Here is a 27,988-nt window from a genome sequence, read left to right as displayed (position 1 = left end):
CTGCATTACCCAAAGTACGGGGATTCAGATCCCCGTAGTAAATGACACGAGGGACACTGTGCAGGACAAGGACACGTCACATTATCTGGGGGCTGAGCCCCAGGTCTGAAGGAAATGTTAGCACCACGCTCTGCTTTCCATAGCAGATGCTCCACATGCACCTTGCGGATGACACATGCCTGCCAACGCGCCCCATTTGTGACTCCTCTGCATGCTCCACAGGGTCCTGGATTTTCCAGGGCATTAAACCCTATCCCCCCTCAAAAAGCTTCATGGCAGCTGTCATCCTGCTCGCGGGGGGTGGACGGGTGGGCTCCTGGCTGGAGACCATCAGTGTCACTCCTGAGCCGCTGGCGGGTGAAGGACAAGGTGGCCCCAGCGGCCTCAGGAGCTGCCAGTCCATGCTGGGAGCTTGTCACTGCTCCCGGGTTGGGGCTGTGAGAGCAGCACCTGGCACTGAGGTGAAGGTACTGCAGCACACCTGCATGGACACTCATGTGGCTTCCTATGCACTGCTACCCAAGGAAAGGACAGTTCTCTGGTGGATTGTGGTTAAAACAAGAGAACTCAAACCTTTCTACTCACTATGAGTCCTTCAAGCAGATGTCTTTATGTAAAACAGAGACATAAAGCAGCAGAGCACCGCAAAAATTAAAATCGAGGGTTTGCTGGCTTCCCCTGGGCACATCCTTTCTTACCTGGGCTGCTCTACACATCTCTGAGGGCATCAGGTCCCTAAGCCTGGGCAACCTTGGGCTGGAATAAAATTCCCCTTTGTTGTATCTCATAGATCAGAGGTGCCAGGGCAGGAGAGGGAGCCCGAGGAAAGAGCAAAACATGACAGGGTTTGAAGTAAGCCTTGCTGAACCTCAGCCCAGAGACAGGGGAGGGGGAACAGCGAGTTTCCATTCAGAGAGCCTGGCTGTGCTCTGCCAGTCTGGCCCTGCTGGCGAGCCCTGAGCCCCCTCGGCCTGAGCCTATGGACAGGGGCTCCTGTCCAGGCTGCCACAGCCCGGCTGACACCCTCCTTCAGCTGCACTTGGCTCTGCTTAGAGGGGATTTTTTTAGACTGAAACACTGCTGCACCCCCATTCAGAATGGGAACATCTGTGAAAAGGGGTCATTCATAATAAACTTGTGAGTGCCGGGTAGGAAAAAAAAATACTCAGCCCAGAAAACAACATCGCCTTTATTTTTCGGTGCAGCCGCCTGAGCCAGCAGGACCCTCGTGGGTGATGCAGGGAGGGCTGGGGAGCTCAGCTCAGCCCCCTGCACCCCCAGCCTGCACAGCTCCCCAGGCACAGCCTTGTGGAGCAGGACCAGCAGCACTGAGGGACACACAGTGAAGCAAAGGCCCAATTCCTTCCCTCACCTCCCTCACATCCTAACAGGCACAAATCCCCACATGCGGCAGCAATGCAAACGAGTTTTATTACTCAATAAAATATTTGGAACAGAATAAATGGTTTTGTCAAACACTATATCTCCTCAAATAATAATGCACCAGCTTACAAAGAAAAACAACTGACATTCATATTCTATGGCAAAGGTTTATTTCCCCTCCCAGAGGAGGGGGGAATGGGCATTTCAATTCAGAATTCAGATACTGTATGGGAATACAGTAACTATAGTTCTCAGAGGGTTTGTGCAAATGCCAGCAAAACAAACCCCAAATCAAATTTATTAGCTGGTGGAGATCTCTAACAATCTTACACAGTGACTGATGAAGCCGTCGGGGAATTCCTTTCAACATTAAGTGATTTAAAGCCCCTATAGAAACTTCATTGTCTGTTCCAAGACAGAAAGAGTTCCTCGGTACCCAGTACCACTCCTACAGCAGCACTGAGGTGGGTGTTATTGCCAGTGTGTGTTTCCTTTCATCTGGAAACCTTACCCGGAATCCTAACATCCCCAGTCCTGTGGAGAACTATAAAGGGAGGAAGTGCAAATTAATTAAGAACTGCAGCCTGTGTCCTAAAGGGCCTGTCTGTACTTTGGTGGCAAGGTTGGGATGCTCACTTCTGTCCCAAGAGCGCTTCCAGAAAACGATCAGGATGTTGTCCCCCCACATGGATCAGCCACTGAACACCCACAGTCTGCTCGGCACAGGGCAGAACTGCAGGGCTTGGCCACAGCCAACTCCCACCAAAGCACTGCGTGCCAGAACTGGGCTGGCTGTGCCATGGCAATGACAAGCTGCTCTCTGGGAATGCACCAGGATGGCAGCTGCACTCCTGCTCTGAGAGGGGAGAAGCCCTTCCTGAGGATGTGGTGGTGGGGGGAAGGTGAAGGCACAGCCAGTGCCCCTGGAGCATCCACACTGCCTGGCCCTGGCCAGCTCCTGCAGAATTATTTTTAAAAGCAAACGCAGAAATGCACAGCTCTAATTGCCAGGTTTTTGTCATGCACACTCATAACTGGGTCATTTGCATTTTAGCTGCTAAAATATCAGGGGGATGTTGTTTAATCAATCATCACAGCTTACAAAGTCCTAAGTGAGAGAATATTTTTTGATTGTCTCTGCTTGTATCTAAACATCTCACAAACCCGCCAGCCAGTTCTTCATTTCAATTAGGGCAATGCTGATCGTTAGCTAACTAATAAGGACCAATTTTCTGTCACAACTATTTCCTAATTAAATTCAAAACAGAGATTTCTAACCCAGATGGTCAGTGATGCTACAGATTTGTTTAAATTTGGTATCACAGTAACAAACTACTAATTAGGGTTTGTAAATACACCAATTCCCTTATGACTTAGTTGTTAGTAATGCATACAACCAGTTTATTAAAGCACTAATTGTGTCTGGCTTTACTTGGGCCTAACACATAATCCACTTATCACATACTGGTACCAACTCATTTTGAAGGGATTATGAATGAAATCATAAATGAGGTCTCGCATCCCTTTCCCAGTATGGCTAATAAAGGTTTGGTGTCATATTTTAGATGACATATTTAGATTTTCTGCTTCTGATGCAGAGTGGCCCCACAGTGACGCTGGTGCTCCATTCTCCGAAGAGTGGTTAACAAAAAAAGTTCTGGATGCTACCCCCATGCCCAAAAAGGGGTTTCTGCCCCAGCTCTGTTGGGCAGCAAATCATCCCAGCAGCCAAGCTCCTTGAAAGGAGCTCTGGAGTTTCCCAAAGAAAGCATGAGTTGTTTATTTCCCATTGAAGTCAAGCTCAGCCCCTCCATGGGGCTGGAGATGGCACAGGGGGCTCACGAGACCTTTGTCCCTCTGCCTGGAGACCCTCACGAGCCTTGATCACCTCCTTGTAGAGGGATGGAGGAGACCTCCCAGCGCCACCAAACCTGGATTCCCTCTCACCCTTGAGCGGGACAGACCACTGGAAAAGACCCTGTTTTTTATGGAAGGCTTTGTTCCAAGGAGCCCAAATGGGTGATACCCACAGCTGGACCCAGTGACTCAACGCCCCTCGCTGCTGTGGCTTTATCGAGTGTGCATAAAGTAGGAAATAAATGATAGATAACTGTGAATTGCAAGGTTATGTAAACATGAGGGGGGTTTCAGAAGAATCCTATTAAACCATAAAAGAAAAGCATGGATGGTTTATCACATCACTAAGACCCAAGAATGCATTAATAAATAGAAGAATAGATAACAAACCATGGAGTACAAGGCTAAACTACCCGCTATTGTGAGGATCCTGTGACAGTAGAAACAATGAAGGGGAAGAAAAAGCTTTGTTGGTCTGTCACCAGAACCTTGTAGTGTATCTTTTATAGCCTATTTTTAATGAATTCACAGCACCTATCAGTTATTCTCTGCCCAAATCCCTCATTTTCCTCCCTCTTGAATGCAAATTCCCATGCTGCACTCTGCCTTCACCATGACTTCCCCCGTTAAACTCGGGGTTTCTCTTGGTTTCAATGGCCTTTCAGCCACAGCAAGAACAGGTTTCTGCTTTCGTATTTCCAAAGGGTTTTCAGGATGGTAACAAAAGTGGGGTTTAATGCAAAGCAGGAGTACCTCTGAGTCTTGCAGCATCCTTTGATTCTTGTGTGACAGGAGGGTGAATGCTCAGACAGGTCTAATTCAGCCCGGGGTGACGATGCCCAGACGTGCCTGCCAGGAAAAAAAAACACATGAAAGCTGCTGCTCCTCTTGCTGTTCTCCAGCCCTCTGCAAATAACACTGAGAATTGTTGGAGGGGACTTAATATTAATTGAAGAGATAGTAGTCTCTTTGTAGACACTACTAAGACTCACTAACAGTTTATTTTCACTGCACTAAGGGGGTTTTATCATTAAATAAGGACCCAGGATACATTTACTGTAGATTACTTTTATTTTTACTACAGCATCGTTAGGTACAGAGCACTAAGGATATAGGACTGGCCACAACACAGTCAGCAATAAAACCCCTCGGTTCTGCCTCCACCAGAATCCAAAAACCTGATCGATTACCATGTAAAAAATCCCAAAGACTTTGTGCTGCTGTGCTGGCAGCTCAGTGCTGCACCGACATCTGGCAGGAGCACAGCCTCAACAAGGCTGGCAGAGGCAGGAGAGGCTCCATGTTAAAGATGGGGAACCTGTCACAGCATGATGGATGCCCGAACATTTAAAGTTCTTTTCATGGCAAATCCCACTTGAAGCAGGTTTCCCAAGGAGCCTGCACTGGGCCCAGTTTGAGGCTCACACTGGGAACTAATCCTACCTTCTTACTGTTCACATCCTCAGAGGATGCTGCAGGTAGGCAGGAGAAGCCAGACAGCTGTTGCTTTTCTTCACACCAAGAAAAGGGAATTAAGGAGACCCGACTGAACCCCAAGAAGCAGTCAAGAATCTGGATTTGGCTTTCTCTGGACTATCCACATTCGAGCTCCCAGCAGCTTTTGGTGTTTTTCCCACCAGCACATTACTGCAAGCTCATGGGGTGTCCTGTAGGACAGCCACACCACAGGGTCCCTGTCCCCAGGGACAGGACGGGGAGCCACCTCACCTCTCCTCTGCTGGGTGCCAGAGGCGAGGCACACACAGGGAGGCAGCTGCCCTCCCTCCCCTCAGCCCGGAGCCTCTCTCCTGACCATGGAGGAGCAGAGAGCAAGCGGCAGCTCTCCCAGGAACACACTTCAGCCTGGTGAGGAGTACAGCCAAGTGCTCAACAGGCTCTGGAAATAAGTGGAAGTCAAATAAGTTTGCCACTCTTTGTCCCCCTCTCAATATCTAGCTTTGATCAAAATCCTTGGATACTCAAGTGGTTGTTGACTTAATGTAGTAATGAGACATAGCCTTAAGTGAGGCCATTTCCGTGCCCATTCAGGCTCTCTGAGAGCAAGGGATGCAGGAGGAAAAGCCTCTCCTGGTCTCTGGGAGCTGCAGCAGAGCCCAGAGCAGAGGCCTGGCCCCAGCTCCCAGGAGATGCGGCAGGAGGGTCTGGTGGCCACAACTACACAAGACACACCTAATATTCTTTTTATGCAATAGAACCTCACTAGAATGGTGCTGGGTAACACCAAGAAATCCACTGAAAATGCTCCTCTGAAAGCTGCACTGTGTGGCCAAGGCTATTCTAGAAGGCAGAGCATGCTCCAGTCTCTGCGAGGGCATTTCCCAATGCCACTGCCAGGGTCATGCCTGCTGCTCCAAGAGGCGAGCCTTGCAGAGGCTCTGCACCCCATAATGGCCCTTCGCTCTCACACATTGCAAAGCCACCAAGCCAAAGTGCAAAACTCCAGCAGGGCCTGGACACCAAACACCACTGTCACCATTGCCTCCTCCTGGAGAGCACTGGGGAAAAGGGTGGCATCACCCCGAGGACACAGACTGGATGATCTTAAAGGTCCTTTCCAGCCTAAAGGGTTCTCTGATTCTCTGGGCAGGCTATTGAACTGAGCAAGGCTGGAGCGAGGGAAGAGCACAGGAGCCTGGATAAAAACAGCAAGCCCTGAGAAAAGTAAAAATTCTCCAAGTGACGGGGAGCAGCTCAGCCAATTAGGATTTTAATTCTCCTCGTTATGCACAGCCAGTCAATAAATTCTGCACCAAGCAGCTGCTCTAATTCTTAAGCCCATTAAGCCCTACATCTGATAGGCGGGCGGGAGGGGCTGCTGGGGGGCACAGACGGCGCTCCTCGAGATATGAAACATTTCCTCTTGTGCATCTGGGTCACCCCACCCAGCCCCACTCCGAACGGGTATTTTATGGAGGCGGCGAGTAAGAATTTATATAAATATCCTGCCAGAGACACACACCCCACATATGGAGAGAATAAAGAGGTGACTGGATGAGATGCGCTGAGGGAGTGTTGGTGCCGTAACAGAGCAGGAGAGCGGAGCTGGAAGGGAGAGTCTAGGATGGAGCAACAGGATTTGGGTGTCTGAAATGGAGAGAGATGATCCCAAAGAGCTGGGCAAGCAGCCAAGAGTGAAGAAAAGCAGGATCAGAGATGCAGGGAGGAAGAAAACTCGTGGAGCAGTATGGCAAGCCCAGAGAGGGCTGGCTCTGATGCAGGAAGAGGCCAGGAGCCACAACAATTCCTGGGAGCGAAGGGGCAGATGGCTGGAGCAGAGGTATCCCCTCAACTGAGGAGATGAAAGGCGGGAGAGAAAAGGGAATATACTGGGAGTGGAAAAGCCTTTGGCAGCCAAGACGGTTTTGCTTGTTAATTGGCAACAAGCTAACACATTAATTACAAAGTTACTGGATGGTCAAGCAAAACATTGGCAGCACAGCAATTTGCATTCCTCCGGAGACTCACTCTCCGCTGAACAGACCCTGCTCCAGGAATGCTGCCTCTGCCCACCCACATACAGGATTGGAGCGCCCCAAGCCTTCGGAGACAGGCAAAACACAAACTAAAAATCAACTAAAAGCAACTAAAAATCATCCCACCTTTAACTGAGCTCTTGCTCATCTCGGATTGGTGTGAAAGATTAATTGCAGGACATGCGCATCCAGCCAAAATTTATTCTCTTTTTATCCCTTAGACACAAATTTGAAAATAAGCTACCCACTGCAAAATTCAATTCCCACTGCCCAGCAGGGAAACACAAGGCCTGCAAGGGGCCTCTCTCCCAGTCGGCTCCACAGGGTGCCAGAGGAGTGAGCAGTGATGAGCCCTTAAGCTTTGGTCAAGGCAAGGGGGGCATAAAATGAAAATTTGCTCGATTCTGTGAATGCACTGGCTGCAAAGAGCCCATTCCTATAATCCTATCCAGCCTAAAAATGCAATTTCCTCTCTTGGAAGGCTGGCTGGAGCCATTCATGCCTCAGCCCCAGCCAAAGCCCAATCTCTCTCCAAAGGCTGTTTCTAGACTGGAAGCCAAATACGGGTTTTATTGTTGGGAATCAAATGGAGCCATCGGTGTGCGCTGGAAGCTGTGGTTCTCAAAGCCTGGCACACAGCTCCTGAAGGGCAGGAACAGGGTGCTGCCTGGAATCCCAATGCCAGGCTGTGGGCTGGGGGTCTGGTCAGTCACAGCAAAGGCCCCAGGACTTCCCCCTACTGCATCCCAGATCTAGCCCAGCCCCAAACCTGCCAACAGCCAAGGGGAGGCATGGCAAAGCTCCAGACATCTGTTGGACAACCACTACTGGCAGTGCCCTCCATTGATCTCAAAAGGAAAAATATTTTCCCTTTCCCTGGACTTCCCAACAGCTGGCAATTCAGTGCACTTTGGTTTGGATTCAAAATCTTCTTCCAGGAAGGAGCTTGAGGGTTCAAAAGCTCCAATATTGGGAAGAAATTCTTCCCTGTGAGGGTGGTGAGGCACTGGCACAGTTTTCCCGGAGAAGCTCTGTGTGTTTATTGCAGCTCCTGCAAACAGCACTAATAAGCTTGCTAATAATGGCACAGATCAGGGGCTGCTGCTGGTAAATTAATTAGAAACGGCATCACTGTACTCTGATTAGTTGCCATCCCTCCACCTCATGGATTGAGGCAGATTTTGTCACCAGCTCGTGTTTCAAATGCCACTAGAAGCCCACTCGAGCAAGCCCATCCAGAAAGGGGGACCTGCAGTGTTGGGCACATGCTCAGCACTGGGAGAAAATGGCTTTAAAACCTTCAGAGCTTGTCAAGGCCAGTTTATTCAAGGTAATTAGTCTGTCATTTTAAGAGCATTATGTATTTCCTCCACAAACCAGGTGACAACATGATGCTGCTGCAGAAGCTTCTCAGTGTTGCCAGCCCCAAGAACACAAGGCTCAGGGATCAGCCTTTTCCCTCCCACAAAGTATGGCATCAGCTGGAAATTTGTGATTACATGGATTGGCTTCTCTCCCTTGCCTGCTGGGGTCTGAACTCAAGGCTCTCCATTTCCTCACAACTGTGAGCACCAGGAATCAAGTGAAAGTTTTAATTCCAAAGATCACTGAACACTCCAAATCCAAGGAATGCACCTCAAAGGCCAGTGGCTGCAGTGACAGGAGCAGATACTCCAGATCTGCAACTGCAGTGACTGCAGCCCTCACCACCTCAGTCGTGGCAGCGACATAGATATGAGCACAGAAATCTTTCTATCACTTCCAATTACCCAAGTTAATAATTTAGCAGGAAATCGGGTTCCTGCGGGTCATTAGCATAAATTATTCTGCAATGGCCCACCCCTGAGGAGTGACTAAAGATGCTGTGACACACCCAGCGATGCACTGATATATCTGCCTGTCAACTGTCCGCCTTCAGCAGGGACAATTTTAATTGACTGGAACCAAAACACCTTTTTGAGGTTCTCGGGGAACAGGCAGCAAACCCTGTTGAGGACAGTTCAGATGCTCCGTGCACTCGTGGTACAATCCCCAGGCGGTGCTACACCAAATGGAGATCAAAAGCAACAATAGTCTGTAATCAAGGATATCTGCATAATAGTTTTCCTGAAGGATGTTTGTGCAGGTGAGCGAGGAGTAAAGCATTGTTTCATCAAATGGTAATTTCCTTGTATCTCAGAGAATGAATCCCATTCGCTTGCCGGGGTATAATTCAATTAAAGGGGAGAATCCTATGCAAGGGAATGAAATCTATCTGTTTGACTGTGATGCTGCAAATCACACCAAGCAAGAAAATGGCATTTGGTCTGACATTATGATTTATTTCCTACTCAGTATCTTATAATTCTTACAAGATAAGCCAAGACGAGAAATTATCACGTGTATGTGGGGGTCGTGCCTGATCCTCTTTATTTTCCCTTCCCAACTGCAGGACTGTGTGTTTCAGCCTTATCTTTGAAGAGGCCAGTAAAAGAAATGGTGACTTACAGAGGCAAAGCAACTCTTGCTCTGCACCCAAGGCCAGCTCAGGCAGCATAAGCCCACTCCATGGACTTGGAGGAGATCACAAGGGGCTGCTCTAAGCCCTGCCAAGCCCCTGCCCCAGCGCTGCCCACCCTGCACAACCCCTGCTCAGGGCACCCAAGGAGCTCTGGGAGTTTTGACAGGGGCCTACCTGTTCCACAATCCCAGGCCTACCTGTTCCACAATCCCTCTGGAAACAGTGACCCTGGGCCAGACCCTGGGCTCCTCAGCACTTCCTCTGAGGAAAATCTTCCTCCCCAGATGCTGGCAGCTCACCAGCAGTTCTGCTGGCATATGACAGGAGCATCACCCAGTACAGCTGCTCTGAGACAGCTGGACACAAACTCTCCTGCTCCTCTGAGCTCTTTGGACACCTCCAATATCCAGCCACATCCAGCACGGGACAAGACAACTCCATGGCTTCTCATCCCCCACCCCACTCCCCAAAATCCACAATCCCCTGTACTCAAGAGGGCAGAGAGGAAGGAACACTTTGCTCCATGGAGAACTCTCTCCGCTCTCCTACCACAGGGCAAGTCCCCAGCAGCTGGGAAGGGACAGGGGAAGGCTGTCAGTTGTCCTGCCTAGATGAGGCCCCAGCATGGAGCCCTGCCAAGGGGAGGGTCCATGTCTGCCAGGCTGGGGACACTGCCCGTACCCTGGCCATGCGCGGTCCACCTCGCCTGCCCACATTCCTCTCTCCTCCCTTGGTACCAGCCTGTAAGGGAACCTCAGCTCATCTCCTTGGCCACCAGCAGGAATGCCCAGGCAGAGGGACATGCTGTGATGCCTCTGCCCTCCTCAGTGAGGATGTCAGGAACCCCTTGTCCACTAACAATCTGTGAATTCATTGTCTCGCCAATGCAGCTCAGCTCTTGGGCTGCCCAGGTCACAGCCGCCCTTTGCATGCTGCTGGGGGGAAGCCATGGGCAGCATTACCAGCAACACTTGGCTTCCTTCAGAGAGATTTTTTTAGTTAATTGACACTCTTCCTCCTAATTTGCTTTCAGGATCTTAAAATATTCCCCCTCTCACCATCAGGGGAACATCTTTTCCTCTCCTTGCTCACACTCCAGATTCCTGAGCACAGGTAAACAGACATTCATTCCAGCCTGTCAGCAGTCAAGGAAAGCTAATTATAGTTTTTGTAGCACTGCTGGATGGTATTGCAACCCTCCGCAATTTGGATCAGAAAGATGTCTGGCCAAAAAAAAGTTGTATTTGAATTTATTATACTTTTCTTTCATGCAGTGTACCCCTTTATCACCACTGTCCACAACGTCTCTATCATAAAAATGTCCCTACTCCTCTTCCCACAGACTTTTCTGAGGCCTCTTTCCACAGACTTTCCTGAAGGAAAAGAAGGATTTTCCTATGTGTCCATACAAACTGTTTTCTCCTAAGTGCCCTAACAAATTTGTTAACAATGCTTCCAGCTGTGCTGGGGGGGACAGCCAGGCTGAGGACTCCGCAGCAGAGGACAAACCACCCCAACACGAGTCAGAGGAATAGATGGTTGACAGTCACCCTGTGCTTTGCACTTCACCTGTTACCTGCCCGTGCTTTTCCCTCTGGGAGACGTGGCTGCACCGAGTCACTTCAAGTTTTACTCCTGAACCAAAAGTTAAGCTGAGTTTGAGAACAAAAGCAGTGCTGTTTGTCCTTGCACGCCAAGGATTAGGACTATTGAAAGGGTTCCTTATTATCGGCTTGTCACTGTCTCTGCTTTAATCTCCTCCTCTCTGCTGCTCCCTGCCTCCCTCCCGCCGCTCCCACTGCCCCGGGATGCTCGGCCAGGCCAGCAGGATGCTCTGGGAGAGCCCTGCTGGGCAGCCCGCAGCCCGTTCAGCTTCCTAACAAGATCATCACCTCCTGCTAGAGAAAAAACTCTATCCCAAAAATAATTTGATTATCCAAACCCTTTTACTAACTGTTCCGTGACACAAGCAGCCTCAGCAGCCCCAGCAGGCCCAAGTGCAGTGGGTCAGACGTGTTGTGCCTTCAAACACCTTCCTGGAATTCAGGTTTCCCTTTCCACAGAATTTATTACATTCATCTGCCGGCAGAATAAGGCAAAACCCACAAACAGCCATTTTTAAGACACCCTGAGCATTTCAGGAGCCGGGGCACCGATGTCACACACACTAACAGCTGGTGACAACCCAGCGCTGTCACATTAGTCAGCGCTGCAGCAGACAAGCATTATTTGCCCATCAGCCCTGAAAGCCATCGCCATGACCTGGGAAGGAGACGGGAGACACGGAACACATGGCTTGGATGGAGTCACACCGAGCATCATTATCGGAGTGAAAAACAGCTTGTTTTTAAAGCCTTCAGCAGCGGAATTCAGTGTTATCTCCTGGCTGGCACAAGGAAATCTTGGTGCAGCCATTATCTGAGAGCAAACTGATTCTGTAGTTTGCAAAATTAATAGTATTTAGCCTGCTAGTTTCCGTAGTAACCAGCCCGCCATCCCTCCCTGCCTGCCCGTGACAAGGTCTCTGAAGCATTTCACATAGTACTTATCCATTTTCTTGCTCTCACCTCGCTCTCACCTTTACTTTCAGCGCAGAACGCAACACAATCCACCGCCACTAAAGACTAGGCTGAGAGTCAGATTAAAATTATCCCTGTTTGCCCTGACCTCTTTTCTCTGCAGGTGAGAGTGTCCCCATTCAGCAGCTAAATGAAGCAGAAATGATGGAGTGTTTGTTTTCCCTGACTTTTCCTCAGCTTGCCAGTAAATTTACAGCCACGAATATGAAGTGTTAATTTAATGTTCCCACTGAGCATCTCATTGTCAACAAAGGCTTCAAACCCTACGAGAGGAAAAGGTTAGCTCATGCAGAAAATGACCCTTATGGCTTGATTGTCTTCTGGTCCAGACTCGCGGCGAGCAGAAAGCGGAGGGCTTTGACTTGCAGCTTAATGCATTTGATGGCGATAAATGGGAGCTCTCTGTCTCGGTGCGGGGACAGAATCACCTGTAATGCTCACTTATTTGTCCGCACAGACAATCTCCGCAGCCCGAAAGGGAAGCGGCCTCGTCGTGCCCCCCCCAAACTAATTTGACAGAACCGAAAAGTTAAACCCTTCATTATCCCCCAACTCCAGCGGAAGGGGCTTGCTGGCTGCAGATTACAACAGGACATTAGTGGTGGCGTGAAGCATGAAATTGCTTTCTTCACCTGGTGCTTCAAAACTTTAAGGCCACGGCTCTGGTGACGTGTAAAAAAAAAAGTTCTTCCAGGGAGAAGTCACAGAAGGAAGGAAAAAAAATTAAGGTTTAAATCATCAAAAGCCTCTTAGGGCTTTTTGTGGCAGAATTATACATGCAGAAAGCTTCACTCCCAGCACATTTAGTTACTTTATCTGGCAAAAGGAGCTTAATACTCACTGTAAGTAACATTTACAGAACTAATTTACAGACCAGTCGGAGCATGAGCAAGAGCCACCATATGCTTTGTACTACAGTAACGCTGCTTGGGATCTTCAGCAGAAAAAAGAAACCTTGATGGCGGCGTGGAATAGGATACAACAGTTCAGAAAATACTCAAATTCCACATTTGATTTTTCTTACAGCTAAAACTAAACCTGGAGCAAGATGGAGATTATGACACATGCTCACACAAGCAGGGTGGGACTATTCACTGGGAAATCAAGCAAAACCCTCTGCTAGCAGCCAAAACATTGAAAAAAATAAACATCCCAACCCCAGCCAGAAGCTATTGACTCAACACTCACAAAAATGCCTTTCTACAAGCTTTTCTGAAAGCCCAGTATCAAGACAAGATTAATTTGGGTGAAACCCTTTGAACTGCTGGCATTTGGACTTCCAAAGCCTACTTGCAGTCAAATGCACAGGTAGAAGAAAATGTCACCAACTGTTCCAGCAGTTTCCAGCCCATCTCTCAGTGCTTCCCAAGGCAGACAGGGATTTCAGAAGTCACAGCTGAAGCACTGGCATTTCATCAAGGACCTAATTACACAAATGGGTCTCTAACTCATCTGACTGGCTGTGCACCTCTGGGAAGTAGCCCCTCGCATCCCACATGAACACCACTGAAATCACATCCCCAGGAAAGCCAAGGAACAGGGGAAGCTATTGCGGTTTGTAGGGACACAAAAACATCTGCAAATAACAGTGTGAATTGAATTCCAAAAACGCCTTTTAACTGCACTTCCTTCAGCAACAAGCAGACACTGGACTTGACATATTGGTGTGTCCCTGCAAGGAGCAGGCGTGTTTGAAGAGAGACAGTTGCTTTCAGGTCCAAATGTTTTATTCAGCGTGTGCTGAGCCGCGCCAGGCTGGAGCTCTGCGAGCTGCTCCCAGCCACGTTGCCTTTGGGAGCCATTTGCCGGTCACATTGTCAGTTAACAGGAGTCATTTTGAAAGCAGCAATTCAGTCTCTACAGTCCTTTCGTAACACCATTTTCAGCCTGCAATTTGGATGATAGGAAAATTACAACCCTGCTGCACTATATTATGTGATATAAATGTTATTGCAATTAAGCCGATGAGTAGAAATCCCAGAAAACAAAGATGTCTCATTCCTGCTTTCTCCTTGTTCTCTCCCCAGAAGTCAAGCAGTTATGGAAGGGCAGTACAGGGAAGAAGTGTTTCCATGAGCTGGAGGTGGTGCAGGAGCATGGGAGGAGCACAAACCCCAAGGACATGCTGGGATTTCAGCCAGCTGCCTAACAAGTGATTTCCCTATGGCACACATGAGGGAGAGCTGCTCTGAGTAATGAGGTACAGCCAAAAGTGGTCCAGGTATCCAGACATCCTTCCAGTGATGGAATAGGACATGTTGCGGCACTCTGGAGGGGATTTCCCATCAACTATACCAGAGACCTTCACTCCTCATGCCCTCAGCATCTACCCACAGTTTCCTTCTTCCTGCCCAAGCTTCAAATGCCTCTGGAGCATTCTGATGTATCTGGAAGGCATAAGCCCAGGCAACACAGCAACACCCCCCTGTCCAGAGCAGGAAAACGATGTTATAGGATACCTGTCCTGCGGGTGATCCAGCCCCCAGTCCCAGTGTCACCTACAGGCAGTGCTGCTGCTTTGGGCAGTCTCAGGGACAAAACCTGTCTGGGACACCTGGCCAGCTCTGCAAACACCTGGCACCTTCTCTCCAAAACTTCAGCTGGGTCTTGAGCAAATGTTTAGTTACAGGAACACCAGCCATAGTAAACCGCTTCAATTTCACTGTTTCTGAAGAGGAAAAAAACAAAGCAAAAAAAGAGCCCTAGCACTCATCATTTACTCCAAGGTGCTGTAACCAGGTAGAAACTTGTCTTTTATATGCTGAACTGTGTCCATGAAAACACATTATCTTTAAGTGGGCACTGGAGGAACCACACTCAACATTGAGTTCTTCATGCCATCGCTAACACTGGATACTTCAATCATTTGAAGGTTTAAGTGGAGATTAGCAGAGACCTCACCCTCCTCTTTCTCTGCCAGTTCAGCATGTTTTGGGCATGCTCTGCAGCAGCAAAGCTCCTGAAAGGCAAAGCCCCGAGGAAACCCTGAAATCTGCAGAGCAAGGTCTGTCACAGCTCCCCCCATCTTGGACAAAATCAGAACCCAGAGAGGCACGTGCCAGATCCCTGTGCTCAGGCAGCTTCCAAAGGGTATCCAGCTCTTCCCCACTCAGCTACAGATCCGAAGCCTGGCCAGCACGTCAGCAGAAATCCCGTTTCCTAAGCAGTGAACAAGCTCAAATGCTTTAAGAAATATCCCAAGCAACTCTGCCATGCAAGAGGCCTAGGAAGCAAGACAGTTATTTTTTCCTTTTTGTTCTTTTTTTTGGGCTCCCAGGCCTGGACATTGGAGTTTCCAGAGACTGCCAACAATGCATGGCTTCTTTGAACATCCCTTTGAACATCAGAAAGCGCTGGAAACCACTGCCCACAGATCATTTTGGATGGAAGGTCCCAGTCCTTCAACAGATGGAGAAAGTCCCTTGCTAGCAGGGAAGCTGGGGTACTTCCCAACCTCCACCCCGGAGCAGGGCACACAGCTCAAGCCCTCCTGGCTGGCTGCTTCCCAGCCCTGTGGAAGCCCTTCTTATCCTGCCCCATGCCACGGCAGCCAGAGGACTGGCAGCCACACGTCCCTAATGGCTGGCTCCGATGTGCCGCCACGTCCGGCTGATTAGCTGTGGGTGATCTGAAATGTCAAACCATTATCTGCGACAGCCACTGCCACCGGTGCAAAACGCCCTCCTAATCATGGGACTGGTGGTAAGTGGGAAAGGTGATGCTTAAAACACAAAGCGGAAATAAGTCTGAATTACTGAAACAAACCAGCAAACCCCTTTGTTCCAGTTAGCCTTTTCGAGGAGGGCTCTGCCTGGCTCGTGAAGGGATTATGTCCTAGCAAGGTGATTTGCAATATCCTAATTAAGGTGGCAGAACCGTTAAGGACATTAAAAGCCTCCTGTCACACCCCTACATCCAGGTACCTGCACACCTGCTATGAGTCTGTAACCTCCCCTCTGTGAATGCTCCCAGCCCCATCCAGGGGTGGGCATGTCTGGGAGGAAAATCCTGCTGAGGGCAAGGGGGATGGAGCTCCTCACAGCACCTGCAGCCCACACACCCTGGAATAAACACCCCCCTGGCACAGGGCAGAACAGGAGCAATCAGCTCTTCCTCACACCACTTGCTTCCAGAACACAGCTCCTGCCCACGTGTGCTCTCACTCCAGCACTCTGGAACAGGCAGCCAGAAAACACTCCTGGCCAAAACCAGACCCAAACGATGCTGCATTCAGCTACTGTCATCCTTGACACTTCTTATGATTTCTTAGAAAAACATTAATTTGAAACATTTCTGTACTCCATGCCAGTGCCACAGCAGGGAATAATCACCCCATTTCAAGCTCAGAGCAAGGCTCAGATATATGGAAAAAATTAAACAAGGATAAGAGCAAGAAACTGTTAAATGTCGAAAATATTTTACTGCAGGTTCAACAACAAAGTCTGGAGGAGATAAGTCTGTGTGTGTACTAACATTATATAAAAAAGTGATTATTCAGCCCTGGGAACAGAGCTATTGATTCCAGTAACAAAGGGCACTATATACACTGCAGTGGGTTTGCTCTTTTTAGCCTGGGAAAATTGATTTTCTTAAACTTTCCCTTGAACCTGCAGTAGGGTTTAATCTGAACCTAAAGGAGCCTTTTAAGAACTCCCATAAATTAAAATTATATCTCCTCATTTGGCACATTTTAGGTTCCCGCTGTTCTAGCAGAAACACGAGAAGCACTGGAGAAAGAGGTGGGAGGAAGTGATAATGGCATTTTGTGACAGTGTCCCTGCACACATTTATATCCATACATTAGAAGTAACACACAAACATTGAAAGGTTTGCTTGCACACATAAGAAGTAACATGTAAACATTGAAAGTTAGTGAAGCAAAACATAAGGCAGCTTAATACTACTGCAAGACTCAAAGGCTGAAATTTAGCAGAAGAGAAAGATAAAGGCTGTAGGAGTACAGGAGATAAGAGGCTCATCAAAACTGACCTAGGAGCAAACAGCAGGCACAGGGCAGCCAGCAGGCACTGCTGGGCTGCCCCGGCAGGCTCTGCTCTCACACCAGGCACAGGGCATAGGTGCCCCCACAGCCATGCCTGACCCTTTCTGGTTTCCTGCCTTGCTACAAGCAGGTGGCAGATGGAGGCAGCGCCTGTGGAGGAGCTCTGGGAAGAGCACAGATCCAACAGCCCTTCTGCCAGGCGTTCAGGCCCTATGCCTGGCTGGCCCAAGGGACAGACACCTCTGGATCCATCTGCAGGTAAAAGGCAGGTGGTGCGCAGCCTGACCTGGCTTTACAAGTGTAGGGTGACTGAGGGCCCGGGGAGGTGTGAGCCCCTCACACATCCCATCTCTGTGTCGCTGGGCCCTGAGCAGGTCTGACACCCCAGGGCTGGCCAGCCCCCCCAGCGCCAGCCCCTGCCCACACGTGGTGTGCCTGTGGGCTGTTTACAGCTCCCGCACACCATCTCCTTTGTGGCCCCACTGAAAACCCCCAGTGTGCAGCACACCACTGTACATTTACGCTGTTGTTTTTCCCCTCAGTAAGGCAGTAAATGACCTTTTATTCAAACAACAATTCCTAAAACAAAACCAAAAACCAGCCCCGTGGTCAGATGTGTGCGCGGCGAGGCAGGGTTTGTTATTTAAGCAGCAGCCAGGCTGTGTGCTATGCAAACAAACCCCACGCTCTGTTCTCCCAACCTCCTGCTGACTTTGCAACTAATTTTGTTAGCAAGGAGAACACACTGAGCCGACATCAATGCAGCAAAGAGCCTGGAGACGTTTGTTCATAACTTTGTAACAAACATTGATCAATCGATTTTTGCCCATGTGAGGAGGGAAAAACCCACAAACAAAACAAAACACATATGGGGAGATTTTTTTTAATGGCACAAAGGGCAATTAGGCACCCAACCTTCCAGTGAAATGAGATTCCTTACGGTCCTCTGTGCTTTTAAGTCTTCCCCTTATGCTCAGTGGAAGTAACATCTACTGTCAAGCCCCCAAAGGAGGAAAAAAATCAGCTACAACCAAGAGAATGGTTGGTGGGCCTGGTGCAGCATTTCTGAACACACCAGAACAAAGAGAGGTGAAGGCTCCTGACAAAGCGAGGGACATCCTATCCCACGTGTACAGTCATTTGTACCATGTATCAGATCAATGTAAAACCAGCAAAACAGAGAAAACACTAATTAGCTATCAAAAATAATTAAGTGCTGTGTAAACAGTGGAACATGAGCCCATTTACCCAAGCCCGCTCCTCCAGCTGTGCACCACAGCAGCACAGAGGGAGCCCAGAGCCTCTCACCTGGCCCGGCAGGACAGGTGGCATGTGGATCCATGGTGGCACAGCTGATCCACCTGCCATGACCTGTGGTGCAAATGTGCTGTTTGGGGTGTGGAACAAGCTGCTCATTTTGATCACAGGTCTAAGGCACATTTTGATCACAGGTCTAAGCAAAACTTGACCTGAGCATGTTTCAGCTGAGCTCCAGCCCTCAGCCTGGACATTTCATCTCCATGTCCAGAACAGCTGCCTGGCTCCGTGTAGGTCCCTGGGATCCTGCCTGCCCTTTTCCCAAGTGCTCCTCAGCACTGCAGGGTCAGCTGCCTCCCACCCCTCCTCGCCTGCACAGCAGGACTGTCCGACAGCCTCGGGATGCTGCAAAGACAAAAACCCACCTGGAAGGGGAACTCCGATAGGAGGCACACCAAGCCTGGATAACACAACAGTTCTGACACTGCAGGACCCCAGGGAAAACACCCCCTGCACAGAAGAGGCCATGGCTGCCAGATGCAGTGCCAGGGAAAACAGCACTTTGATTTCAGATACAACAGCAGCCAAGGGAGAGAGACGAAGCACAACTTCCAAACTTTACTCTTGCAGCCTAACTAACAGTTCACAACCATACTTCCTTGGCAAGCAGCTGTGACCTTCTTTTTCCTTTGGAAACAGCTCTGAGGTTTCACTGACACAGATGATCACCTGATCATTAGCAGGTCCCTGAGCAGGGAAATGCCACGGGGTGATTCCAGCACTGTCTGGCTGCTCCCCGTGCTCAGCACATGGCTCGGGGAAGTTGGCTGCCTGGACTGTGTCCCTCGTGCAGCCGGTGACATTTAGCTGGTCCCTGGGAGCAGCTGAACCAGAGAGCCCCTGGCTGTCAATCTCCTGCTCTGTATCTATGGGGGCTGTGAGAGCCCCTGACAGCAGCACCCCTGCACAGCCCTGACCCTCTGTCTGCCCTTCCCTCACCGCCTGGTTCCACACAAATCCCTGAGCCCCTTCGCTCCAACACCAGCTCTGCAGCCACTCTGCCTGGAACTGCCTGAGAGCAGGTGGCAGCACTGGGCAGGGAGAGCAGGTTTTTAAAGTCCTTCTTGATAAAATGAGTTCTCCTAATAATTCTGAGCATTTATACAGTTATAAATATTTACAATTTTTATAAAAAAGAACCAGCGTAGCCCAAAAGATTTCTGGTGGTGGCTGACAAGAGAAAACAGGGATGTTTTCCATAGATTAACCAGACAAGTACTTGCATCCTGTCGTGCTCACAGACTCAGGTGCTCGACTCCAGTGAAGCAGCCTCTCCCCAGGGCTGGCAGAGACTGTTGTGGATTGCACAGGCTGAGGAGCCAGTCAATGGAGCACTGATTAACACCATTCATCACGACCGAGGGGTTTGGGAGCCCTCTCCATGCACTGCTCCAGGGCTGTGGGCCGCAGACAGTGGCGGCACAGTCCCGTCGGCATCTGGCCCGCGCCCAGCCGGCGCTGCAGCAGCACAAGCTGTATTCTGCCCTGCTGCTATTTACTCACAGCTACAGATGTTGACATAACAAAGAGCTACAGACAGACGGACAGAAGGGAAGCAGTGTTGCAGTGCAGACACTGCGGGCTCTATTCTTCAGGAAAGCGCCTCTGACTTCCCCACCCAGCCCTGCGACTCCTTTGGAAATCATCTGGGCTGGTGAGGCTTGCTTTCCTCTCATGGGACACAACCGGCGTGAGAGAACATCAGCTTTGCTGTTTGTTCCTGTGCTGAACAGAACCCTTATCAATCCACAAAAAAACCCAATTGTTTCAAATCAAGGGGCTGAAAGCTCAGGGATGCACTGGCAGCGTGCAGCTCCTACTTGCCCCTCTGAGGGGGTACACAGGGAAAATCCTTGCTTTGCACTCTTCAGAAAGCCAAAATTAAAGGGATGACTTGTTCCACAGAAAAAAAACCTCACACTTAAATGCTTTTTGGGAGACACCGCCTTGCATTTCAAAGCTGTGCAACTACACACAAAAGTGCTCAAACAGCAAAATAAAAGTATCTTGAAAAACACAACAGAATGGTCAGAGGGGCAGAACCACCTGCAGCCAGAGCTGAGTGTGGGAGATGTACCAGCAAGGCTGTGCCCAGAGCTCTGCACAGACTGTGCTCAGTGCTGCTCCGAGGTGTTTGCTCCTGCTCTTCTCGTGGCCAAGACATGCTGCGATGTCCTGAGAGCCCTGTTTGCCTCATGCTGCCAGTGACTTAGGCACTGACCCTGACTCCAAGTCCATTTTGGAAAGCCACAGCCCCACACCAAGCCCTGCAGGTCCAGGGCACCACTCTGCTCACACGTCGTGTCCCCTCTCATGCCATCTCTCCACAGGCAGCCCATGCTGACTTGGATGCCTCAAGCACCATGCAAGCAAGAGAAGGGATTCAAGTTTTTAAACAGTTGCTTTTTTAAGCTTCTGGTGTGAACCAAAGTTCAGATCCTTCACAACTGGTAGGAAAAGATATTATTGCCTGGAACCATGCCCAGAAAAACTCAAACCCGAGCTTCCTCCTGCCTGTGCTGGCTGCCAGTTTCCAGTGCTCTGCCACGATGCCATCTGGTGCCTACGGACAGAACAGCCAGGGCTTCTCCTGGGCAGAGTTTGGGAGACATTCAGGGGGGGAATCAACAGCCCCCAGGCAGTAACTCACAGCATTTGTTCTGCTGGAAGATTAACACTGCCTTGCACTGCACCACCGTGTCCGAATGCTTCAGGCTGGGCTGCAAGGAGAATATGAGTAACAGTCACACTCAATTTTGCTGCCGTTTCCCCTGGATGGGGATTTGCAGTTTTGACTGCAGACATCCCTGCTGTGGGAGAGCTGTCCTGGCACAGCACGCAGCCCCGGAGCAGCCTCCCATCCCACAACCACACACCACTGGTCCTGAAGGGGCTGTAAAGAGCCCTTCTGAAGAGCAAATAAATGAGTTGACTTCATAAAGAAAAGCAGGGAGCCAACTATCCTCCTTCCCTCAGAGAAATGAGACTGATTATGAGGTAGGTGTGCTTTGGAAGACCTGACAGCAGTGGCTTTGTGGGTGGTGTTCCTCAGGCTGTGGCTGGTGCAGGGGGTGGCCGGTGGCCAGCAGACCCTGAGCCAGGACAGTGGCCACAGGCGAGCTGCTGAGTGGCCCTGTCACTCCCCAGAATCCCACCAGGATCCCAGCACCTCACAGGTCCCTACCAGTGCCAGGTGCTGCAGCAGGCACAGCTGGGCACATGCTGGTCGTGGGAGAACCCAGAACTCCCTTAAATTTAGCCCATTTTGCCACCTCCAAAGCAATACAACAGGAAACAAACCTGGCACCCTTTTGGAGGAAACACCATGCAGGATGCTGTTTCCCAGCACCCCTGGGGATAATCCAGACCTGCCACTTGATTTACACTGGATAAAACCAGTTTGTCCCCATCCCCAGTACACTATTGCTTGGACAGCACATCAGCAAGTCCTGCTGTGCTGCAGAAAGGCAGTCCTTCACCACAATCTGGAAACATTTCCCATCACGAGCCAGGGAAAGTGGAAGAGAGGGGTGGCTGGGTCAGAAGCTGGAGAGCTCCTTCCCTGTCCTGTGCCCTGAGCACCAGCAATGCTGGATGTACAGAAACCAGCTAGGAGGGAACAGATCCACAGGGAGGAAAGGGGAAACGCAAAGGAATATGTCACCCAAATAATAATCCATAGGGAGCATTTGAGCCTAAAGCAAACACTCAAACTTACTGAAGATATCTACCAGCATGAAAAAACGGAGGCGGAGATGTTCACCCTTCCAGCCTTTTTTTCAGTCCTGGCAAAACAAATGTACATTTTTTAAACGGAAAAGGTGCTTGAAATCTCACTGCAGTTCCTGTAAGAGGCCAAGTGTCCGTCCAGCCACATCTCAGGGCTGAATACCTGATCCCTGAGGAGCGCCGGGCAGCTTTATTTCCTGGTGCACATTGCCACCTCGTGGCTTTCCTCCGGCTTCCAGGAGAGGCTGCAGTGCAGCCAGTGCACATGGAAAGTTGTTTGGAAATAGTTCTGTTTGTTTGATCACAACCTGCAGCTGCAGAATGACCAGGCCCTGAAATAACACTGGTTATGGTTATAGAGCTCAGCTTCGGCAGCTTTAATTCTATAGTAATATTTTCCCTGTTTGTGTTGTCTGACATCTTGGTAGGAAATAAAATCAGGCAACTAAAGAATTTCATAGATAAAAAATTGTAAATAATTAATAAGAAACCCCAGCAAGTGCATCTTTCACATTTCCCCTGCTCCTCTGCTAATTCCTGGGGAAGTTAAACAGGTATGTTAGCTGCATAATTATTTGTTTGCAGAGGAGGTTGACACTGGTTTACAGAGTACAGACAACCATGTAATTCCGCTGCAGCTACATGGTAATTACTGCACTATTATAGAGTAATTAAACATGCAAATAAGCATTAAACCAAGGGGTCTGTATGGTAGCTGCCAACAACCGAAGGACAGAAAACCAAATAGTAAATCAAATTATAGTGTACAACAGAGGTACCAGCTATAGCAGGTAGTTAATAGTATCATCTTTTACACTGCAAGCCATTTTTGTAGCTTTTCTGGCTGCACAAGTGTCTGGCCTAACGATCCAGGAGAGATCTAATTTTGCAAGTTCTCCGTGTGGGTTAATCATTTTGCCATCCCATTATGCCTCTCCTTTTCCTAAGGATGGGAACAAATCCATCACTTACTCTGAGACTGGTACCAACCCTCCAGAGAAGTGTTCTCCAGAACTCTGTGACACAAATACACGAGTCTGGCTTTGCCCTGGTTGGTTTCTTTAAGAGACAAATTTGAATATTGACATATTCAGCTCATATAACTGTGAGCTCACTGCCCTAAACGCAGAGCTCTTTGCTGCATGTCAAAGCCAAACTATTCAAAACAACCCTCAAGCCTGAGCTGCAGCAAGACCTCAGGCCACATGTAAGGGTAGGACCTGATAAACATCAGATTCATCTTTTCCCAGAGATTCTCCCCCTGCATTTTTCACTTTTGTGAATGTTTGAGCACAGCCTATCCCTAAAATTAGGTCGGTGTCTATGAAAGAGAGATCCCAACACACACTGGGACAGGGAAGCTTTCCCAAATAAACCAGCTGTAGTTTTACTCCAAATTTGCACCCAAGCCCGTGAGCCAACCAGGCTCAGCAGGACCTACACCTTTAACATCCTTTCCTAGGGATGGCTTCTGCATGCACTGCAGCTCCAAGGGAAGTCATACGGATCTCTGCCCTGTCATGCTTATTGAAAGGAATATCTGCCCCAAAATAGCAGCTCCCTTAATTTAGTCAGCAACTTCCACTGCAGAAGCATCTCTGCTATGCCCTGGCTGTGTCCAGTGATGTGGCTTTTGCACTAGTCCAAGATGCACAGAAAACAGATTTGGGGCAAGTTAGCATTAGCTGTGGCCGCTGCATTTTCCATAGCTACTTAACATGTGCCACACTTTTCCACTTTTTACATTTGGTGAGGACAAAAAAATACCACAAACCATTTACACCTAGGACCAAAATACTACAGTTCCCATTTCCTTCTGTCCTCTCCAGCAGGCCCTTTGCAGAGCTCAGTCCCAGACCTGCTGCAGTCCGAGGGAAGCTCTGCCTCCATCCCAGGGGAACATGGATCAGGAAAAGGCAGAAATTAATGAAAGCCATTTCCCTTGCACTGCCTGTGAGCCAGCAATGAGCTGTTCCTCATAACAGTTGCCCCTCCTGATGCTGTGCTACCATTGCCAGGGCACAGGCACCCAGTCACACCTTGTTCAGAAACCTCAGCACAATTTTAGATATTTATATATATTCATGCCCAGTGACCAGCTGAAACAAACAAGTTTATTTTGACCACAGACAGATTACCTCTGAGATGCATACCAAGGCTCTTCTGACCCTTGGTTGCCTTACTTGTGTTTCCAAACACAGAAATCCTGCATAGTTTAAAAGCAGGCTTTTATTACCTTTAATGCATATATTTGTTGAGGCAGCAACCATAATCACAGCCACTGTTACCCTTCCCTTGCTCTGCCCCCTCACTTAGCAACCAGTCCAAGTGCTGCCAGCATTATTCTTGGCTCGCCCAGGAAACTATTTCTGTCCCCTGAATTTCATTTCCTAGCAGAGTTTAATTTATATTTTGGTGCTTCACGGTTGTCATGAAAACCCTCCTTTCCCTGGTAATGACAAGGTATGTTGCAATCTCCTGCTCCCACTCCGCAGATCCTAGCTTCCACCTCCATCCCTGGGACTGCACCCACAGATTGCTGAGGATCATCTACTGGTCAGCATATGTGTAAAAATTAGCAGATTTCCAGATTTCATCCACTGGTATCTCAAAAGAGACTTCTCAGGAGAAAGGAGTTTTCCTGCCCCTACATTGAGGACAAATCCATGCAGCTGAAGTTCCCTGCAGAGGGAGCAGGTTCTCCATCCCATCACAGCCAGGGATGTGAGTGGAAGTTCTGCCTGTCAGATAAGCATACGGCATCTATCACCAAAACTTATTTGCAGCCCTTTGCCAGTTCCATCTCAGCTTGCTCTTTGTATGGGAATTGAACAGAATTCCTAACTCAGGGCACCAGGTTCCTTTACTCAGCACCACTACCACAGAGCACACCTGCAGCACACAGATGTGGGAAATACCTTTCCCACACCACTCAACTTTTCTAGAATATTGGTCAAGTAGTGCTGGAAACAAGAGCATTGGGCCAAGGGACTTAGGGGGTCAGATCATCCCATTGGTCCTCCCAGGGCATACTGCTCCAGCACATGTGGTTGCCTTGGATGCCCACAAGGAGAAAGCTCCCTGAAGCAGGTAGGTATTTTACCTCTCACACCTCCAGCACCAGGAACCCAGGGCCAGAGCAGTATTGCAGGGACCTCCCACCACCATGCAGATACCTGGGAGGTTCACCTGTATCTTGGTTTCCAGGGCTCATGGTGTGTCACTTCCAGGAAAAGACCAGGCCTTGCCAGCAGCATCATCGCTGATGCCAAGCAGGTGCCAAAGGGATTTATACCTTTTCAGCTGTCAAGGAGAAGGAAACGCCTCTGTAACATGAGCCCAGCACATGCCATGCACGAGCACACACAGCCAGCAGCACTGGGTGTACACGGGCACGTGGCAGGACTTGCTTTTAAACACCAAAGCAACTCCTCCAGAGGCTCCTGAGTAGCTCCTGAGGGCCTTCTCTCAGCACCCAGGCTTCTCTGCTGCTCTGTGGTGCTTTAGGACCCTCCAGAGTACAACCAACCCCAGCCCTGGGCTTTGCCCCCTCTGCCTCCTCTGTGGGCAACAAGGAACGCTGGCAAAGCCAGTGCAGAGCAGGGGGAAACTGCAACCCCTTCCTTCAAATACAGCTTTCCCTACATGGGGTGCAGCTGGGCAGTGCATGCTAATAATTTGTCAAACACTGAACTGGAACAGTGGATAAGAATCATGCTTTTTGTACAGAAAATTGAAAATGAAATAGTGCCTAGAACTGCAGCTATTACACAGCACATTATCTTGAAGGGCTTTGGTGTAATTTAGATAAAACACCGTATCTCTGATTTCAGAAATGTCAACATTATTCTAAATGTACATGTGTTTTTCCATCCGTTTTCTGTGAAGACTTAGAACTCCATGAGCCTCTCTCTCTCGTTCTCTCCATTTTCTTTTTAAATTGGCAAATGAGTATTCCATCTTTCAAAATTTCAGGTACATTTTTATATGTGGGAAAAGTGCTTGTTCAGAGATGCCCCCGAATGGCTCCATTATGGATCTCATCAGGTGCGACACACTTCCTGAAATACAATCTATGCATTTGGATGAAACAGAAAAAATTAATACCAGAACAAGGATGAAATGTTCCACTTCCCTCCTGAGCCCCTGATATTCATGTCGCACTTCATCCCTAGTGCTCTGTACCTTTTCTTCAAACCTCCTTCAAAGAGGAAAACACACAAACTGCAATACAGAAAATTCCATTCAAGCATACAAATCCCCCCCTTTTTTTTTCTGTTCGTCCAGGTTGCCTGCAGAAGATGTGCAGGTTCCATCCTTGGACATAATCCAAACTCAACCAGGCATGGTCCTGAGCTGCCTGCTCTGAGTGTCCCTGCCTGAGCTGATCTCCAGAGGCACCTGCCAGCACCATCCCCTGTGTGGGCTCCTGTTTCATTGTAAGTTCATCAGAAAATGTGTACACTAAGCATGAATTTTACTTGTGTTTTGCCATCTCCAACCCCTGATCAGGTTTCAGGAGTGTCTTAGACCCCCCAGCTAATTGTCCCCTGATGGTTTCGCACTGTTCTCTTGGGAGGGGGGAAAACAGAGTTGGCACAAAATAGCATGTATGAGGGAGGGAGGATCAGTCAAGGAGGCTTTGCTGCCGTGGCTGCTGCATACCTTCCAGTATGGCCATGTTTGGCTCTGCTTGCCTTTACCTGAATCAGCAGCTGGACAAAAGGAACAGGATTTCCTCCCCAACCCGCACATTTACATTCGCATTTAATTCTCTGCAGCCCCTCTTTCCCTGACCTGGGAGCTTGAGCACCCAGCCCAGGCTGTGGGAAATCACCACACACTGTGCAGGAGGATCGTGGCAGCCTTTTATCCTGATTAAAATGCCCTGAGAGCATCTACAGGTGCAGATCTCCACCACTTGGCTGTTTGCTGTCACGAGCAGACACAGTGACACCTGAGCACCCCAACTACCTGTGACTGTTCACCACTCTCAACAGTGCATGACAAGAATAAAGAGGTTTCTAATTAGATTAAAGATGATTGAAAATACACAATGAATTACAATTCTTCATTTTTACAAAGCCAAATACTTTGTGAGACAAATGCCATCGTCATCTAAACCTTCAGCTTAGCTTTCAGCAGCTTCCCACATTAAGCTTTGCCACTTCCCACTTCCCAAGTGCCACCTTGGATGGTTCTGGGCACCAAGGCTCTCTCTGTCAGCTCTGGGCATCTCTACTCATCACTCCTGCACACACACACATGGAATCAACCCAGGGAATGTTTATAGGGATGCGAGTCTACAGCTTCAATTTACAAGTTCATTAACAGCGCCCCTGCAAGGATCAGGTTTTTTAATTGGAGCCCTAATTAGCAATGAATTCTCATTATTTTTCATTGAAATCCCAAAGCAGCTTTGGCACATTCTCTTTGTTCTCTTGAAAACGGGGAAGTGGAGAAGTGTAAGGGAGATAAAGACACAGCTGATGATATACTGGGGGGGCTGTTTTCTCCTCCAGCCATTCCTCCAGTTTAATACATTTCACAGCAATTTTCCTTATTATTTATGATTTGAAGAAATATTTTCTATAAAACATTTCCATTAAAAAAACACTACCTCTACTGCAGTTGATGGCTGCTCCCTACCCTTCCCAGAAGGACGTGTCCCTAGGATAAGGTGCACTCTGTAAAATGAGGTTGGCTCTTCATTCTGTGCTCAGGCAAAACCTCCATCGATGTCCAGAGGCCTTTTCCAAGTGTGGGGGCACGAATCCAAAACGTGGCCATGGGAAAAGGTCTGAGAAACAGCACACCAGACCCCAACCACAGCGCAGCAGCTCTGACAGGGAAATGTTAATCAGGGGGAGAGGTTTGCCAAAAGTTTCATTAGCACAGATGAGGTCAGGGCCTGGAGCAGGCAGCTGGCACTGGCACTGTTTCCTGGAAGCTCCAAGGGCTGGCTCAGGCTGAGGCAGAGGTGGCTCCCAAGGTGATGGGCTCTCAGGGTTTGTCTTAGCAATCCCCCCCCAGATTTAGTGGGCTGTGCTTATCAGGCCCTCACTCTAATTCCTCAAGAGATGTAAAAGTGAAGCATCAAACAAGTAATAATCTAATTTTTTCTTGG

At 49.0% G+C, this 27,988-nt stretch overlaps 1 long non-coding RNA gene across 1 annotated transcript in view; it reads right to left on the bottom strand.

Moving 5' to 3' along the window:
* LOC146438885 (uncharacterized) overlaps window positions 1-27,988 on the bottom strand; it is a 68,845-nt gene that overhangs the window by 34,727 nt on the left and 6,130 nt on the right. The window contains exon 3 of the long non-coding RNA XR_014850535.1: window positions 3,994-4,089. This is a non-coding gene — a long non-coding RNA (uncharacterized LOC146438885). The remainder of the gene's footprint in view (window positions 1-3,993; window positions 4,090-27,988) is intronic.

This window comes from Lichenostomus cassidix, chromosome 3, assembly GCF_008360975.1.
Source record: "Lichenostomus cassidix isolate B80296 chromosome 3, HeHo_3.0, whole genome shotgun sequence".
Classification (NCBI taxonomy): Eukaryota; Metazoa; Chordata; class Aves; order Passeriformes; family Meliphagidae; genus Lichenostomus; species Lichenostomus cassidix.
The sequence above is the reverse complement of the archived record's forward strand: the minus strand, read 5'-3'. Positions and strand labels throughout refer to the sequence as shown.